The sequence below is a fragment of the Aethina tumida genome, chromosome 3 (assembly GCF_024364675.1).
Source record: "Aethina tumida isolate Nest 87 chromosome 3, icAetTumi1.1, whole genome shotgun sequence".
NCBI lineage: Eukaryota > Metazoa > Arthropoda > Insecta > Coleoptera > Nitidulidae > Aethina > Aethina tumida.
The window spans coordinates 28,411,544-28,428,816 of record NC_065437.1 but is presented as its reverse complement, the minus strand read 5'-3'; the positions used below and the strand labels follow the sequence as shown (position 1 = coordinate 28,428,816).

Genomic DNA, 17,273 nt, shown 5'->3' with positions numbered 1-17,273 from the left:
TAATTGAATATAAACCGTCGCCTTTGGCCAGATAATTCATTTCGGAACATAACTTCAGAATCGGGAAGGAAAACTGCATGTAACAAATGTTTATTTAAATGATACAACACGGATTAAAAAAAAATATAAATATTTATAAATCTCGGAGCTATATTTCAGTGCAAACAATAGCGAACAAATAAGAATATCTGTCTGTTTTGAGCTTGTGCGTAATTTCTCGCATTGAGACTGGAACAACGATGGCAAGGCCCCGTTTTGAGACAGTTTATTGGGAATGCTCGAGATGTAGCTGTTGTGTGCAAATAAAAATGTTTTAAAAGCACAAATTTCATTTTGAACAGCAACTGCAAAGTGCATTCCCTTTTTTATTGTAGTTGTCGTCTGTTCCGTGTAAATATAAATTTTGCCTTAATAGAAACCGGTAAATAAAAATGCGATAAAACAAGTATTCAAATTATCCATTTTCCAGTTATCGTAAAGTACATGCTAAATATTTTTCGGATTTTTAAGCTTTTATTCACTTAGCGTCAACAATTTTAACGGTATCCAAAATATTTTTCAGCATATCGTATGCATAAGGTTAATCTAAATGATTTTTCTATATCACTGCAAAGTTAATTTTGAATCTCATAAATTTATATGTACAGGATATCCCAAATTTGTTGATTTGGGCTCTCATGAATATTTTAAGACCAGAAAGAGAAAAACTGACTTAAGTGTAGGTAGACACTAAAGCTCTAGAGAAGTTTTTTTTTTAACCTAACATAAATTTCATTAAAATAAGTAGTATTCAACAAAGTAATCAACCTTGGTTCTTAGTACTAACAAAAAGACCAACTACACCTTCAACTTTCTACCTAGCATTAGTTTATTTGGTAAAAAAAATTAAAGTTGGCAGTTATAGAGACTGTATTAAAATTTGAAATGTCATAATGTTTGAATTAAATTTATCAAAATCAATATGATTTTCACATTTATTGACACTGCGAGCAACAATTTTAAGCATGTTTATATGTTTTTTTATTATTTAAATATATTACGGGCTGTACAAGATCATAACAAAATATAAATACAATTCAATTAAAATAACAATTAATATACAATCATATTATTTATGGATAGTATTTGTATTTACTTAAATTCCAATGTACTTGATTTTTAACATTATTTTAATTGTTTGCATCATTGTCATCATTAATTTAAACAATACTTAGACTTTTTGTACTTTCAATTATATCATTTTGTTCTAAAACAAATACAATAGGCTTATGGTAACTAAGGTAAGAAATGAAAATGTTTGATTCAAATTTATCTATATATCGCGTAAAAGCGACTTCGAATGTCGTTTTCGATCATTGGACATATTTAAATAAATTTTTCACTAAATCTATTCAATATCACTTATGAGATATACACATCACTATACGTCAACTGCATAGCTACAGATATACTGATATAAGCATGTCGGTGACGCGAACGCACAAGATTTCACCCATCCACTTAGTGTTTAAGGCGCACAGCACACTGCGCATGCGCCAGTTATAAGCATGTCAATGACACGAACGCCTAATATTTCCTTACCAAAAAGTGCCCAACACGGCTAAAGAAGTTTTCACTTCTAAAAATACATTAAATCTATCATTATTTGTTAGGAAAGGCTAATTTTCAGTTTAAACACTTTTTTTCACGGTATAAAAAACAAGTATGTTTTACTTTTGCTGAATAAACATCCCTCCTTCGATTGTAATTGGAATCAAAATATATACAACCGGTCACTTGATTTCAATACTGATCATGAAGGATTATTTGGGAAATTTACCTTCTAAATTTACCCCCCATGGTATTTGGTATATATACATATACCATATATCAGATCCATTACTTTTCGACAAAACTGAGCCCGTTAGTAACAGATGGTAAGAGAATTGGGCACTGATTTTTTCCTTGAAAGTACATCAGAAATAAAGATGATCCCGAAAATTTTGAATATTTGTACATAGAGATTTCTTTCAGACGGCATTCTTCTCTATGAACTCTCCACTTTCAGAACAGTTTTATATATTATCATCAAACTCATTTCCGGCTTAGCAGGAGGTCTTTAACGAAACCACTGCATTAGTAAAATTTTTTAGTTTCAAAATGTTCTCAAATGTACAGCTGTAACTCATCCTCCAGTTCCGGGATTTTATTCTTAAGGTCTAGGGTACCTTTTGAAACGTCGGCTGACACATAGTTTGTTTGTCTAATAACCCAGGTTGCCAGCCAAATCAACAACTTTTTTCTTTTGTCTGAATTTATTAACAAAAGAAGGACGAGCATGTCGGTGACGCGAACCCATAAGATTTTCCCCTATCAAAAAGTGTCTAACGCGGCTAAAGAAGTTTTCACTTTCAAAATTCTACTATAATAAACATAAATAAGTGGAGACATGGAGAAGTGTCTAGACTATATGATGGATGAGGTAAAACTTCTTTAATATTTTAAAGCTTTAAAGCTTACTTTGAGCCTATAATGAGACATGTAGTTTTTATTTGTAGTGAAGAAGCAAAATGTCTTTTCTATTGACTTAAGGAACTTGTTTTTGAGTAAATTTAAGAACATTTAATGTCCACCATAGAGTCATCATAATTTTTCGTGTATTAAGGCTTTTTAAAGTTCTGGTCCACTACGTTTATCAGCTTCTCATACTCAGAATTATCATATCATATATCATACGCCTGCTCGCATTACTTACGAACAATAAAAGGCTCATTTGCCTCCTCGATTGGTTCAGATTTCGCCATACCTCCTCTACCACCAAAAATTAGCTGCTGCTGGTCTCTATAGGAGTTTTGGCGATTCATAAGTCTTCTTTTCATAGCATCCCATACTTTTTCTATTGGATTAATGTCTGAGGAATTTGCTGGTCAAGGTAAAGCGCTTTTGTCATTATCTTCGAATGCTGCTTGAACGATCCTCGCAGTATGTGGCCAAGCGTTATCCTGCTGTTACAATATAGAACTGCATTGAAAGTGGTTTCCATTAAAAAGAATTCGGTTCTTCCGCCAAAACATCAATGAACCTCTTCCAAAATTCACCACTTCACGATCATGTTGTAGCCATGCTGACACATTTCACATCGAGGGCCCTAAGACGCTCTTGTCTTAGCTCGGCTGTTATTTCCGGGTATCTCCGAGCTTGCAAAAGCCCCCCATCATGTACGGGGATAGTTATCCTACTAGGGTCTGGATGTCTTATTATACTCATTGCAGCGTCTTCACAATCTGCTTATAACACAGATGTGTCTATTTGATGAGCCACTTCACGTTGTGATGATCCACCCTCTATCATTCCAATTACTATTAATTTTTGTTTATCACTTAAATGGTGCCTTTCCATATTATTATAAGTATTTTTTTAAAATGATGAGTATTGGGTCAATAACACAAGATATACTAATTTGCACCGTTTAAAGTGTGTTTTTTATATTTAGTTATGTTATATATATATATATTCTTTAGATTCTTTAGTTTCTTTAGATTCTTTAGATTCTTTAGATTCTTTATATTCTTTAGATTCTTTAGATTCTTTAGATTCTTTAGATTCTTTAGATTCTTTAGATTCTTTAGATTCTTTAGATTCTTTAGATTCTTTAGATTCTTTAGATTCTTTAGATTCTTTAGATTCTTTAGATTCTTTAGATTCTTTAGATTCTTTAGATTCTTTAGATTCTTTAGATTCTTTAGATTCTTTAGATTCTTTAGATTCTTTAGATTCTTTAGATTCTTTAGATTCTTTAGATTCTTTAGATTCTTTAGATTCTTTAGATTCTTTAGATTCTTTAGATTCTTTAGATTCTTTAGATTCTTTAGATTCTTTAGATTCTTTAGATTCTTTAGATTCTTTAGATTCTTTAGATTCTTTAGATTCTTTAGATTCTTTAGATTCTTTAGATTCTTTAGATTCTTTAGATTCTTTAGATTCTTTAGATTCTTTAGATTCTTTAGATTCTTTAGATTCTTTAGATTCTTTAGATTCTTTAGATTCTTTAGATTCTTTAGATTCTTTAGATTCTTTAGATTCTTTAGATTCTTTAGATTCTTTAGATTCTTTAGATTCTTTAGATTCTTTAGATTCTTTAGATTCTTTAGATTCTTTAGATTCTTTAGATTCTTTAGATTCTTTAGATTCTTTAGATTCTTTAGATTCTTTAGATTCTTTAGATTCTTTAGATTCTTTAGATTCTTTAGATTCTTTAGATTCTTTAGATTCTTTAGATTCTTTAGATTCTTTAGATTCTTTAGATTAGTTAAATGAGACACTTTGACTGTGTATATATACAGTTATTCACTTATTCACTTATAATATAGGAAATTACTAATTTTCAGTGAAAAAAGTGATGATTAATAACAGTTGTGTCAAATATCATGTTTATTAGGCTTAAGACAGTTATCCATGTAAAATAATTTCCATACATTTTTAAACCGCAATATTAAATTTCTGTAGTGCCTATACAAAGTTTTTATCGTTCGTCACATTTCTCTACCTGAAATACTTCTAACATCCAGCATCAATCAATTTGGGACACCCCGTATACCAAAGATAATGAGACGAATCATTATATTAATTTCTTAGTATGCAGTTTTAGCGCTCACTTCTTAAAATAGCTTAGTTTTTGTACAAATGATATAATTTTATGTAAGAATTAGTAGAATGCACGAAGAATACACAAATTCACAATTACATATTCTAGACATGTTCAAATCAAGTAATACACCCCATAAATAAATATGTAATCAAAGAAGATATAACTCAGAAATTTTATTCAAATTAAAAAGGCTCCAAAGCATGATAAAAAGCCAATTGCAATTATAAATAATTGCAATTTATTTGCAGTTATTAGCTAGATAATTTATACGCCATTAAAAACCAAGTGGCAGACTTCTAATTACTTCTCATTGACATAAAATATATAGGTTTGTATGTTTACGCATAAGTAATAACATATGTAAATTATATTTACACGTCTAAAGAGACTTGCTATGAAGATTTATAGTAATTCGTGTTTCTAATTCGCGATGGAATAAATGAAAAGGTCATTTAAATACGTACATAAATCAATGCGGCGATAATTCGATAAATAATTATGTCCGAGTATCAACCTGCAAGAAACCACGAACTGGCCAATCCTAGAGTGGTAATAGAAATCCAGACAGCTGTAACCAATCCCGGTGTTAATTAGAATTTATTGTGCGCTACACTAGCACTGGATAATATTCCGCAAAACTTACTTTTTAATACTGTTATTCAGCTAATGTATCAAATTTCTAACGCTTTCATTTTGTTTCAGGTTAGTTCCAAAGTACAAAAGATAAGTAACATATTTATGGATGCAGTGCACCACAGTTCTCCCATATTATTATAATTGTACATTGCGAGAATCAAGTTCCCGTAAATCCAACACTTTGAAATATTTATTCAACTTCCGGAGTTATTTATTGTACAAATGTACAATGCAGGTAACAAAATACCCAGTTTAATTTAATGCACATAAGACGTACTTTATTGCATCACAATGCAAAATTGTAAATGGTTGCGTGTCAAGTTCAGAAAACATGACCATCACCATAAGCGAAGGATCAAGTTCATGATTTTGTTAAATTTATGTTTTAATAGAAAATATGTATGTTATGATATCATTTGTGAACATAAAGGTGCTAATTTAATTTATTGAGATTTTTTTTGCAAAAATACTACATATCTTTTAGGTGATTAATTGAGAATCGGGAACATGAAATTTTGTTTAATTTATATTTTTATATAAGTTACGTTATATATGGACATAAAGGTGTTAATTTAATTTATTTAGGAATTAAATTTTTTTGCAAAAACACTAAATATCTCTTAGGTGGTTAATTGGAAATCGGGAACATGACGTTTTTGGATGTAAGCATGTTTTCAGTGAAACAATTAATTAGTTTAATGGACTAGTGAGATACTTTATTTTGGGAAAAGGAAATAAGCTGATATCGTCAGCAGAACCTGTACTTTTCTCGATGAGGGCATATTGTTTTTTAAATTCGCTACGGTTTAATTAAAATAAAACAGCGTTTAAAAATAATTTAATCCATTTTTAATGCAAAACAAATGACAATGAGTGAATTATTTAGGATTCAATATTTTTGCTGTCGTGATCTTTCAATATGTTTTCATTCTCCTTTATCGAGTTTTGGGTAAATAAGCAGTATATCTGTTAGTCATAAATATCATTTTTCGATGGTAATTTTTAACAGGCTAGCGTTTTTGTTGGCAGTCTGCCTGGAGAAGCATTTTAAAATATATTGTATGTATTATAATTTATATTTAATAATATGGTCTGAATCTAATTATTACTATTATCTGAATTATTATATAAATAAATAAAACATATATTACTGAAATACATATCGCATATGCTCTTATAAATGATTCAAAGCCATTTTTTGGAGTTGTCCTATTCTTGAGCAATTAATAATTCTTTATTGATCTGATGTTATATATTAAATTTTCTATAATAAGTTTATTATTATAGTTATAAGTAGTGCTAAACATGTATGCAACAAATATTTCAGGTTTTAAATTATTAAAAAGAAGGCAGAAAATTTTCATAATTTTTATACAAAAATACGAATTTATTTTAATGAAACTAGATTTTTTAACTATTTAAATTTTAAAGTTTGATTTTAATTTTAATATTTTTCAAATTTAAAAGAAATAATTGCTGGAAAAGGCGAGCCAAGTTTGAAAGTTTTTGGAAATTGATTTAGGAACACTTAAATAAATATATATTAAATAAATATATATTAATTTAAAATATTATATTTTACTTCTATTATCCATATTATACAGTGTTTATAATAAAGTAAATCTAATTTTAAAAAAATTTAATAATTAACCAAATGTTTATAATTTAAAATGAAAACTTTGAACGGAGTTTTAATTTGTTTGAATCTCTTTGCTTGATATTAGATCAATGTAACTTCTCAGTTTTATTTTTTAACAACTGGTATTTTGAATAATTTTAAAATCAGATTAAAAGTGTAAATATTTTTCAAGTTTAAAAGAAATATTTATTTAAAAAGACGAGACGACCTTCAAAAATCGATTTGGAAATTGTTTTTGGAGCAAGTTAAAAATTGATATTTCGTAATTTATTATCCTTATTAGTACTAGTATATGCAATGTTAAAGTAAATCTGATTTAAAAATTAGGTTTAATGATAGCCCAAAACTTTTTAGTTTGATATGAAAACTCTAAAATACTACACTACTTTGAACAATTTTAAATATGATTTGTTGAAATATTTTTCAAATTTTAAAGAAAAAATTGTTTGAAGTTTTAAAAATCGATTTAAAAATTGTTTTTGGACCATCGACTTAAAATTTGTGTAAACAGATAAATTTAAAAAATATATTTTCTATTTTCATTCATATGAGCTGTATTACATGCTGTATTAGAGTAAATTTCTTTTAAAATTAAATTTAATAACAGTCCAAACATTTTTAAAATAGAGCTTTAAAATGTTTGAAATATAATTTTTTAATTTATTTTTATGCAAGTGATATTTTGAACAATTTTAAAATATAATTTGTTGAAATATTTTTGAAATTTTAAGGAGAGAATTGCTTAAAATGTCTGGACAAACTTCAAAAATCCATTTGGAAATTGTTTTTGGACCACCTGATTTAGAATTTGAGTCAACAGATAAATTTAAAAATTGATTTCTCGTATTTTATCATCCTCATTAGAACTACTACACGCAATATTACAGTGAATCTAATTTAAAAATTAAATTTATTTATGGCCCAAATATTTCTAATTTCACATGAATACTTTAAAATAGATTTTAAATTGTTTTAAATATAATTTTTTAGTTTATATTGGGGCAACTTTTTTAGCTTATTTTTGAACAATTCTAAAATACGATTTCTTGATGTATCTTTAAAATTTTAAAGAGAGAATTGCTTAAATAGTTTGAACAAAATTTAAAAATCCCTTTGAAAATTGTTTTTAGATCACTTGAGTTAAAATTTGAGTAAACAGATAAACTTACTTACAACAAACTTAATAACAGTTCAAATCATATTAATTAGACATAAAAAGTTTAAAATAGAGCATTAAATTGTTTGAAATATAATTTTTTAGTTTATTTTAATGCAATTATTTTTAATAATTTTAAAATGGTTTGTTGAAACATTTTTCAAAATACTTGAAAAATACATTTGAGAATGGATTTTGGACGACCTAAGTTTGAATTTGAGTAAACAGATAAATTTTAAAACTATATTCATCATCAATCGTTATAAGGCCAAATATTATTTGTATAATAATATATATAGATATTGTAGAATTTTAAAATATGTGACGTGCGTTATTACGCTTAATATACTTATTAGTATATTAAGTCGTTGCTCATTGTGAAAAATAATTTTAATCAATCTTGTTCAAATATTCACCATTTTTAATATTAATTTTTCCTCTCAAGTATTATTTATTGAAATATCTATCGCCCACGTCAACATTGAAATAACGTTCGAACGTCGAAAGGGCGACAATCAATTAGTATAATGGAGTAGTGGAGCACTTAATTTTCGGCAAGGTAAAATTGATAACGCTTGCGTGGCCGAGCGCCTCGGAAGAGCGCTTCTGGCTCTAGAGAGGTCCTGTTTCTTCGGTGACGTACCGCGCGCTTAGTAGTCCCGTCACCGTTTCGCAGTGGACCCGCGCCAACCTTCGTCCCGGACGAACCGCCACGCGGTTTTCGCGAACTCCAGCTTTTCCAACTCCCTTATCGTCGTAGTGCTTCCGGATCCTTTCCGTTATTTTTTGTCGTTTTCCATTTATTTTTGTGTGTGTTCGACGCGTGTGCTCAGGAGGATTGACACGTGTTTAAGGTCTTGGTAGTTTTATTTTTGATAGATTTTAGGCTAGGTTTTTTGTTACTGGGAGTTTTTATTCGTAATTTACACCTTTTGCGGAACATGTTTATTTGCAATCTGAGAGATAACACAGGACATGAATGAGAGCCAATTTAATGGGCTGTAAACGTGGAAATTTGATCTTTTGGTGACAAGTGCCTTAAATCAATGATTTTGTTTGTGATTCTATTTTTAGTATAAAATTTTCTCATTATTTATATTATATTATAATATTACAAAAAAATAGATATATCATATGTTATAATATTTTCCTAAGAAATGTTTATTTTTATAAATTTTAAAGTACTTTAAAATAAATTATAAAAATACTCTTTATACATTACGTAAAAATTAATTAAAATATAATTTACATTTTTTTAAAATTTTTATAAAAATTAGTTTAATTTTATAAATTTCAAACACTTTTTATAAACTAAACTTTTAAATATAATTATTAAATTATTATTAAATTAATTATATTGAATATAATTATTTATAATTATATAATAATATAATATTTTAGAATAGGTTCGTTGGACATTACAATTTTTTAAATATTTTAATGAAATTTACTTTATAATATTTATAACTGTTTTAAAGTTCATATAAATATACTTTACATTTTTCAAATATTTTTGTAAAAAAATATGTTTGTAAATTTCAAAGTGTTTTAAATTGTCGTACTTTTAATAAAAATAAATAAATAAAAAGTTTTTTAACTTTCTTAAATATTTTTATAAAAAAATAGTTTGTTTCATATACATTTCAAAATTTAATAACCAAAATTATCTTTACACAATATCTTAATATAATTTCAATTAAAATATATTTTACAATTCTATAAATATTTTTATTAAAAAATTTACTTTTAAATTGTAAAGTGCATTTAAATTTTTAAAATAATTCAAAAGTATAGTTTTGTTGCTTATTTATTTGAAACTAAACAACTTTATAGTATAATTTCAGTCAAAATAAATTTATAATTTTTAAAATATTTTTATAAAATATTACTTTATTTTTTATAAATTTCAAAGCGTCTTAAATTAAATTTTTAATATGGTTCAAAAATATAGTTCTATTGAATATTTATTATAAATGAATATAAAATATTTTTTACACAATATTTTAGAATAATTTCAGTTAAAATTTGTTTTATAATTGTTTAAAAAAAATTAAATTTTTAAAATATAACTAAAATATAGTTCTGATGTATATTTCTTAAAAATGTGTGAAAAAATTTGTATACAATATGTTAGTATAATTTCAGTTAAAATCTTTTACAATATTTTTTTAAACATTTGTGTAAATGTTCTGTTGCATATTTAATAAAAAATAAAGTAATAAAATATTCTTTTTACTCGTTATTTTAGTATAATTTGTAAAATATATTTTTTAAAAAATTAGTTTATTTTTATAAATTTAAAAATGTTTTAAATTAAATTTTTAGAATACAACAAAAATATAATATAAAAAAAATTCTTTTTACATAACATTTTAATTTAATTTCAGTTAAAATATGTTTTACATTTTTTTTTAAATATAAAAAAAAAATATTTATTTTTATAATTTAAAGTATTTTAAATTAAATTTTTAAAATATTTATTTGAAAATTTTCAAGATATTTTCTAATTGGAGCTTAATTTTCGTAAATTACAGGAAAAGAGTTTGTTCTATAGAAAAACTATGAGAAGAACTTTAAAATTCTTCATTTTTTTATTCAAAATTCTGAGGAGAACTCTTATTTCATTTCTTATAATTATTTATTTGAAAATTTCGAATATATTTTCTAATTGAAGCTTAATTTTCGTAAATTACAGGAGAAGAATTTGTTTTATAGAAAAACTGAGAAGAGTTAAAAACTCTTAATTATTTTATCCAGAATTTTGAGGATAACTCTTATTTCATTTTTTATATTATTTATTTGAAAAGCCTCAAAATATTTTCTATTTGGAGCTTAAGTTGTGTAAGTTACAGGAGAAGAGTTTATTTTATAGAAAAACTATGAGAAGAAGTTTAAAATTCTTTTATTATTATTTATTTGAAAAGTCTCAGTTCTGATGTATATATAAAAGTTATAGTCCTGATGTATATTTTTTAAAAACAAGTAAATAAAAATTCTTTTTACACAATATTTTCTAATAATTTCAGTTAAAATATGCTTTACTTTTTTTTAATATTTTTATAAAAGTGAAAAAGTAATTTAAATATATTTTTTACAATTTTTTTAAACAAATTTTGTTTATTTTTATATATTTCAAATGGTTAAAGAGTTATATTGAATATTTATTAAATGAATAAAATTTATTTTCCTTAAATTAATTTAGTATAATTTTTGTTGTGTTTGTATATTCTAAATTTAAATTATTTATTTTTTTTTTATATCATAAAAATATAATTTTGTTACATATTTATTAAAAAATTAAGTGAATAAAAAAATTATATTATGAACTTCAAAAAATCTTTAAAAAGAGTGTTTCAATAATTCATCATTTTTGGATACGTATTGAGTAAATAAAAAAACCCAAATTACAATCCAAATACATCTTAAACGAAACACCGTTTATAATCTCTTTCTCTTTTACGTCGACACCATAAAGCTCTTTTCCTTGGCATCTCCGTGATATATTCGTTAAGTGCCCGACACTTTATTTTGTTTCTTTTTCGGCGCTTATGCATAACCATCGCACCATATTTAAGGTGAATATTTGTAACAGTTTTATGTCGGCACTTCAAGCTAATATCAATTTACCATTGAAAACATTTTTAATTAGGGTTATAAAATAAATTTAATAATATTAATTAAACATCTTGTACCCATAAACGGTATGAATAATCGATAATAAAATTTTTAATGCCATTCAGAAGTTTTTAATGCGCACGTTAATATAAAAACATATATGGCTTTGCTTGATACTTACCCATAAAGGTAAGTTCGCGATTTCAGCATATAAAACGACATTTTATGAAAGAACTTTTTAGTCTCCCTCTTAAACTAATAAGAATTGTGTTAAATTTACGACGGGACGACCCTCCCCATAAATTTTAGATATATCAGACGTCTTCGCAAAATCATATTTTTCTGTTTTGTAGAAAAATGTCATAAATTTTCCAATTGGAACCACCACAGGTAAAAAAAAAATCAATTAATTATTTAAACGTACTAGATGTATGTTAAATTTTTAAACGAAACCTATTATAATTAAATCAAATTTGATTGATCCTTTAATTTAAATTTGACATTATGCTGATTACTTATCTACACCTTACTTATTAAACTAGATAAAAATATCTCTCCTTATACGTACGCACCATTAATGTTTTGAATGAATCAGATTATAATTCGAAACAGTATGTGGTAAACATAACTGGCGCACGTTACATGAATATTGTTTAAGACTATATACTTTGGTGTGGCCAATTGAACAAAACCTCTAATTAAATTCATTAATCTCGCAACTCTAAAACCGAACCCATTAAGTTAATTTGGTGCCGACAAATTATAAATATTTGCAAAAACCAAACCGTTTATGTAAGTCAATAATTCTAATAATTGCTAATGATTATTACAAATCATATTGTGTTTTCCCTTTTTGAGAATGGCAAATCATAAAGTTTCTGCACGCGAATTGCTTACATTAACACGCCCCATTATAAATTATTATTGAAACCAGCAAACGTAATTTAGATAAATTATGTATTTCTGAAAGTCCCATTTAATGTAAGTGAACATTTTTAAATTCTAAAAATAAATTTATCTGATAACCTAATTTGTAATTCTAATTTAATTACTTGAGCGCATATCTGTTAATTTCAGCACATTTAACCTCTGAAATATTCTAATGAATATGAAAACCACTTCGAATACTGAAATATGTGCGGGCGAAAAGAATTACTGAAGTGAGGAATAATTAGTCAGGTTCGGGAACTAATAAAACTGCACAATTCTTCTTAACCATGACTTTTGTTGTCTGGATGGATTAATCCGAAAGAAAATTTTAAGTTTTATACTGCTTGTATTCTTAAGTAGATCAGACGCATCTCACAATTAAATTTCTATGCATTTATTTTCTAAACAACTACAAAAACCACATTTTTCCGTATCTACAGGTTTATTTCTGTAAACAGTACATCCGTAATAGCCAAAAATAATATACAGAATAATAGAGACGCATTCAGAGAATCCGAATTATTCAGACACATTTGTAGGTTCACACATCAAGCATTTATTGTTCACTGCATGTGCATAATTTCCAAGATAACAACTCTATTTACTTGTTAAACGGCGATGAATGTTTTAAGTCTACTGAATTTATGCTAATTTTGTACTTTTGTTTTACATCAAAACCAGCTTGTAATATTTTCATTTCATGCGATATCTGCTAAATGAAATTTATGATTATTATGTTGATATAGTAACAGTTCAGTGTTATCTTTATGGTCCAGTGTACCTTTTAGCTCATAAACAACGTGCTGCAATTATTTTTTTACTTATTTTATGATGACATTTGAGCCATATTCAAAAATTGTAATTAAATTTTTCTTCCTTATATAGTTGATATAATGTTACGTGATGATTATCACTTTATAAATTATACCTTGTGTAAATAATGTGCAAACTTTGACATCTGCTATATAACAAGTTTATCTTTCACCTAATATATAACATAAATAGAAATACATTTATTTTGTCCAAGAACTACGTGAGGCCATTTGTCAGGATTACTAAATTCCTAAAAAGCCGAGACTACTATCGGAGCTGCCACGAGTCATTTTCAAAAAGGTCTAAGTCAGGAGTCATAAGTTATTTATATAATATTTCTGTTGTAAAAAATGTTTTTATATTAAGCAACTGCTGTACCATCTCAAATTCATTAATTTATTTATTTCATAATGAAAATAAAATAAAATTAAAATTTCACGTTATATAATTTATTTTTAATGATATAATTTAAAGTAAATATGTAAGTACTAATTTATATCAAGAGGGAATTAGTCCAACCAACTTTTAGTTGACTGTAAATTACTCTCAAAATTAATTGCAAATTTTTATTAAAGGTGTATTTAAAAAAAAACAAGTGTGTTATATTTTAGATAAAATATTTCTATTAAAATAGTTTATTTTTATTAATTTCAAAATGTTTTAAATTAAATTTTTAAAACAAAAGTATAGTTCAGTTACATATTTATTCAAAAATAAATACATAAAAAATCATTTTTTGTCGTACAATTTCAAATAAAAAGTTTTACAATTTATAGTATTTATTTTAAGTATTTTTATTAATTTTTATATATTTAAAAGAACTTTATATTAAATTTCTGTAAATTATAAAAATTCACATATGTACTTTGTATATTTGTTTAAGAATAAATAGATAAAAAAATGATTTTCTACAATATTTTAGTACAATTTCAATTAAAATATATTTAAAATTTATAGTATTTAAGCACTTTTATTCAAAAAATAATTTATTTTCGGAAATTTAAAAATGCTTTAAATTATTCTTTTTAATTAATTCAAAATATAATTGAGTTGTACTATCGCGTTCATAAGTGGTCTGCCACTTTCCGAAGCGCTTGACCTCGACCGTCACATTCTGTTACAGTCTATTATTTCGGTCCGCGTAAAAATTAAAAACTGAATCTGAATAAGTTTTGACATGGTAAAAGGGGTATCGATTTTACAAAACAACATGCTACACTATAAACAGGGTTGTAAGGATTGGATCACGGCAAATTATGAACTAATTTTGTAAACATTAGTTATTCAGAAAATATTTGTTGTGTTTTGTTGAAATTGTAATGATAACTACAATATTTTAAACGATTATTTAAATAACAAATATTAAATTAATCTTAATTAATATTATTTTGATTTTTTACTAAATAAATATTTTTAAAAATGATTTAAAATAGTATTTGAGCTAATGTGATATATTTTAAAAATATTTAAAAGATTACATACAAGAAATAAAAATTAACTATTTTCATAACAAAACCAAGTATTTACGATATATAAAATAGTGCATATTAAAACATTTCAAATGTTATGAAATAATACACACAGTTATTTTTTAAAAACTTTATTTTATGGACAATTTTGTTCTTAATTTTTTTATGTAGATTAAAATTAAAAGAATAAAATAACAATAGTTATTAATAATATAACATACATTAACAGAATTTGGATACATGAATTCAAAAATGACACTTTGGTTTGTTCAAAAAGATCCTCACTCTTGTTTTTCGTTTATTTGAACATTATTTGTTATTGTATCTTATCCATGATCCATGATTTGTAATCTGTTTCTATAAATGGTATTCTTTAAATGTCCAAACAAAATGTAGTCCAAAGGAGTTGAGGGGATCTCGGTGGCCAAATTTATCTACCAGTGGCTCATCAGAGTGTTCTTCAAGAAAACGTTTATTTAAATTGTTTGAGATTCTGTACGTAATATTATACAAATATATAGATATTTGAAAAAAAAAAAAATAAATAAATGGAATTACTAAATTATATACTACTTAATTTTTATTATAATTATAATATTTATGTGTATATGTGCATTTTGTATTCGGAACGTTACTGCTGTATATATTAGACGCGAAGTAAACAAGTGTTTCTTCTTGTCTTTTTTATATCGCATTATTAAAATTGAATATGAGAAACTAACTACGAATCTACAACATTGTTGTTGATACATAATTTGAAATTAATATATGATATATAATTCACAAAATTCATGTCGCGTTTCGATTCGAAAACCAATACGTAGTTAAACTAAAACGAGCACTCGTTCCTAAATCTAAACTATCTCAGACCCCAGAAAGTCGGTTTGCAGAACGGCCATAATGTTTCCCAGTTCACAATTCATTTTATAATCACAAAATTGTATTTATTTTATTGTATGGAACATTCATTTGCAATATAAATTTTTAAAATTAAAATACTTGATAACAAATGTTATATTATAATGAAAAACCTAAAACATTAAATTATATATAGAGATTCTCTTCCTTCGCTACATATAAAATTCACTAAACTCGAGATCTTTTTAAAAATATCATGCAGTTTATCCCTGAACTATATGTAGAGGCTCTCTTCCTCCGCTACATATACAGTTCCTTAAAAAATAAATAATAAAAATAAAATTGTTGTACCAAACCGAAAAACAAAAAAAAAACGCACCCAAACTTTCAACAAAGATATACAACACTGGGGACATAAACATATTCTCCCAATTTTAGTTCTTACCGAAATATTTAGCTCTCTAGCTATTTCAGAAATATTCTTTCCTTGTTGATTTAAAAAGACGATTTTAAGGCGTTTTTCCTCGTTTAAATTCATGTTCGCTGTACAAAGGTTCGCATTCAATTGACAACACATTTAGGAATCGCATCTTACGATGTGGTGGGGAGTCGGCACTGCCGAGACGGTAGTGCACGGTAATACAGAATGTGACCGTTTACGGCCTGACGTCAGGAAAGTGGCAGACCACTTATGAACGCGATAGTACATTTATTAACAAATAAATACATAAAAAAACACTTTACAGAATATTTTAGTACAATTTCATGTAAATATGTTTTACAATGTATAGAATTTATTTTTATTCAAAAATTTAAAACTGCTTTAACTTAAATTTTTAAAATATAGTTCAGTTGTATATTTATTAAAGAATAAATACATAAAAAAATCATTTTTCATAATTTTTAGTGGAATTTCAAATAAAGTATATTTTTCATTTTATAGTATTTTTTCAAAAATTAATTTATTTTTATAAATTTAAAAGTGCTTTAAATTAAATTTTTAAAATAATTCAAAAATATGCAAATGCATATTTTTTAAAAAATATATTAGGAATTTGCAACAGAAATATTATATAAATATCTCTAAAAATGATTTAATATTAAGCAATTTCTGTACCTTCTCAAATTGATTACTTTATTAATTTATTTATGTAAATCAAATTACAATACTTTGTATATGATAATAATTAGTTATGTAAAATTTATTTAATAATGTAATATTAACGTAAATAAGTAAGTACTAATTTATATTAATAGGGAGTTGGTCAAACCAGCTTTTTGTTGCCGTAAAATAAAAAACTAACGTGGATACTCATTTTAATTAACATGGTTCAAACTAATGAAAAAATCTATTCCAAAGGAAAACATTCAATTTGCCATTTCCTTAAGACTATTACAAACTTGCGGCTTGTGTTACAATTTCAGATCGGGCTTTTAGAGAAGCAAAAGAAAGGGAGAGAAGTCTATTTTTTGCCGGTTCACATGGGAGTTGTTACACATTCCCCATTGACATGCCGAAGAGTAAAATAG

General features: G+C 25.7%; 1 protein-coding gene across 3 annotated transcripts in view; it reads left to right on the top strand.

Moving 5' to 3' along the window:
- LOC109596638 (monocarboxylate transporter 12) overlaps positions 1–17,273 on the top strand; it is a 108,828-nt gene that overhangs the window by 17,957 nt on the left and 73,598 nt on the right. For 2 of the 3 annotated variants that reach the window (XM_049964362.1, XM_020012212.2), the window contains exon 1: positions 8,750–8,912. The exons of the other annotated variant lie outside the window; for it this stretch is intronic. The gene's annotated coding sequence lies outside the window, so the exon portion shown is untranslated. Of the gene's footprint in view, positions 1–8,749; positions 8,913–17,273 lie in introns of those variants that run through there. 3 annotated transcript variants of the gene reach the window in all.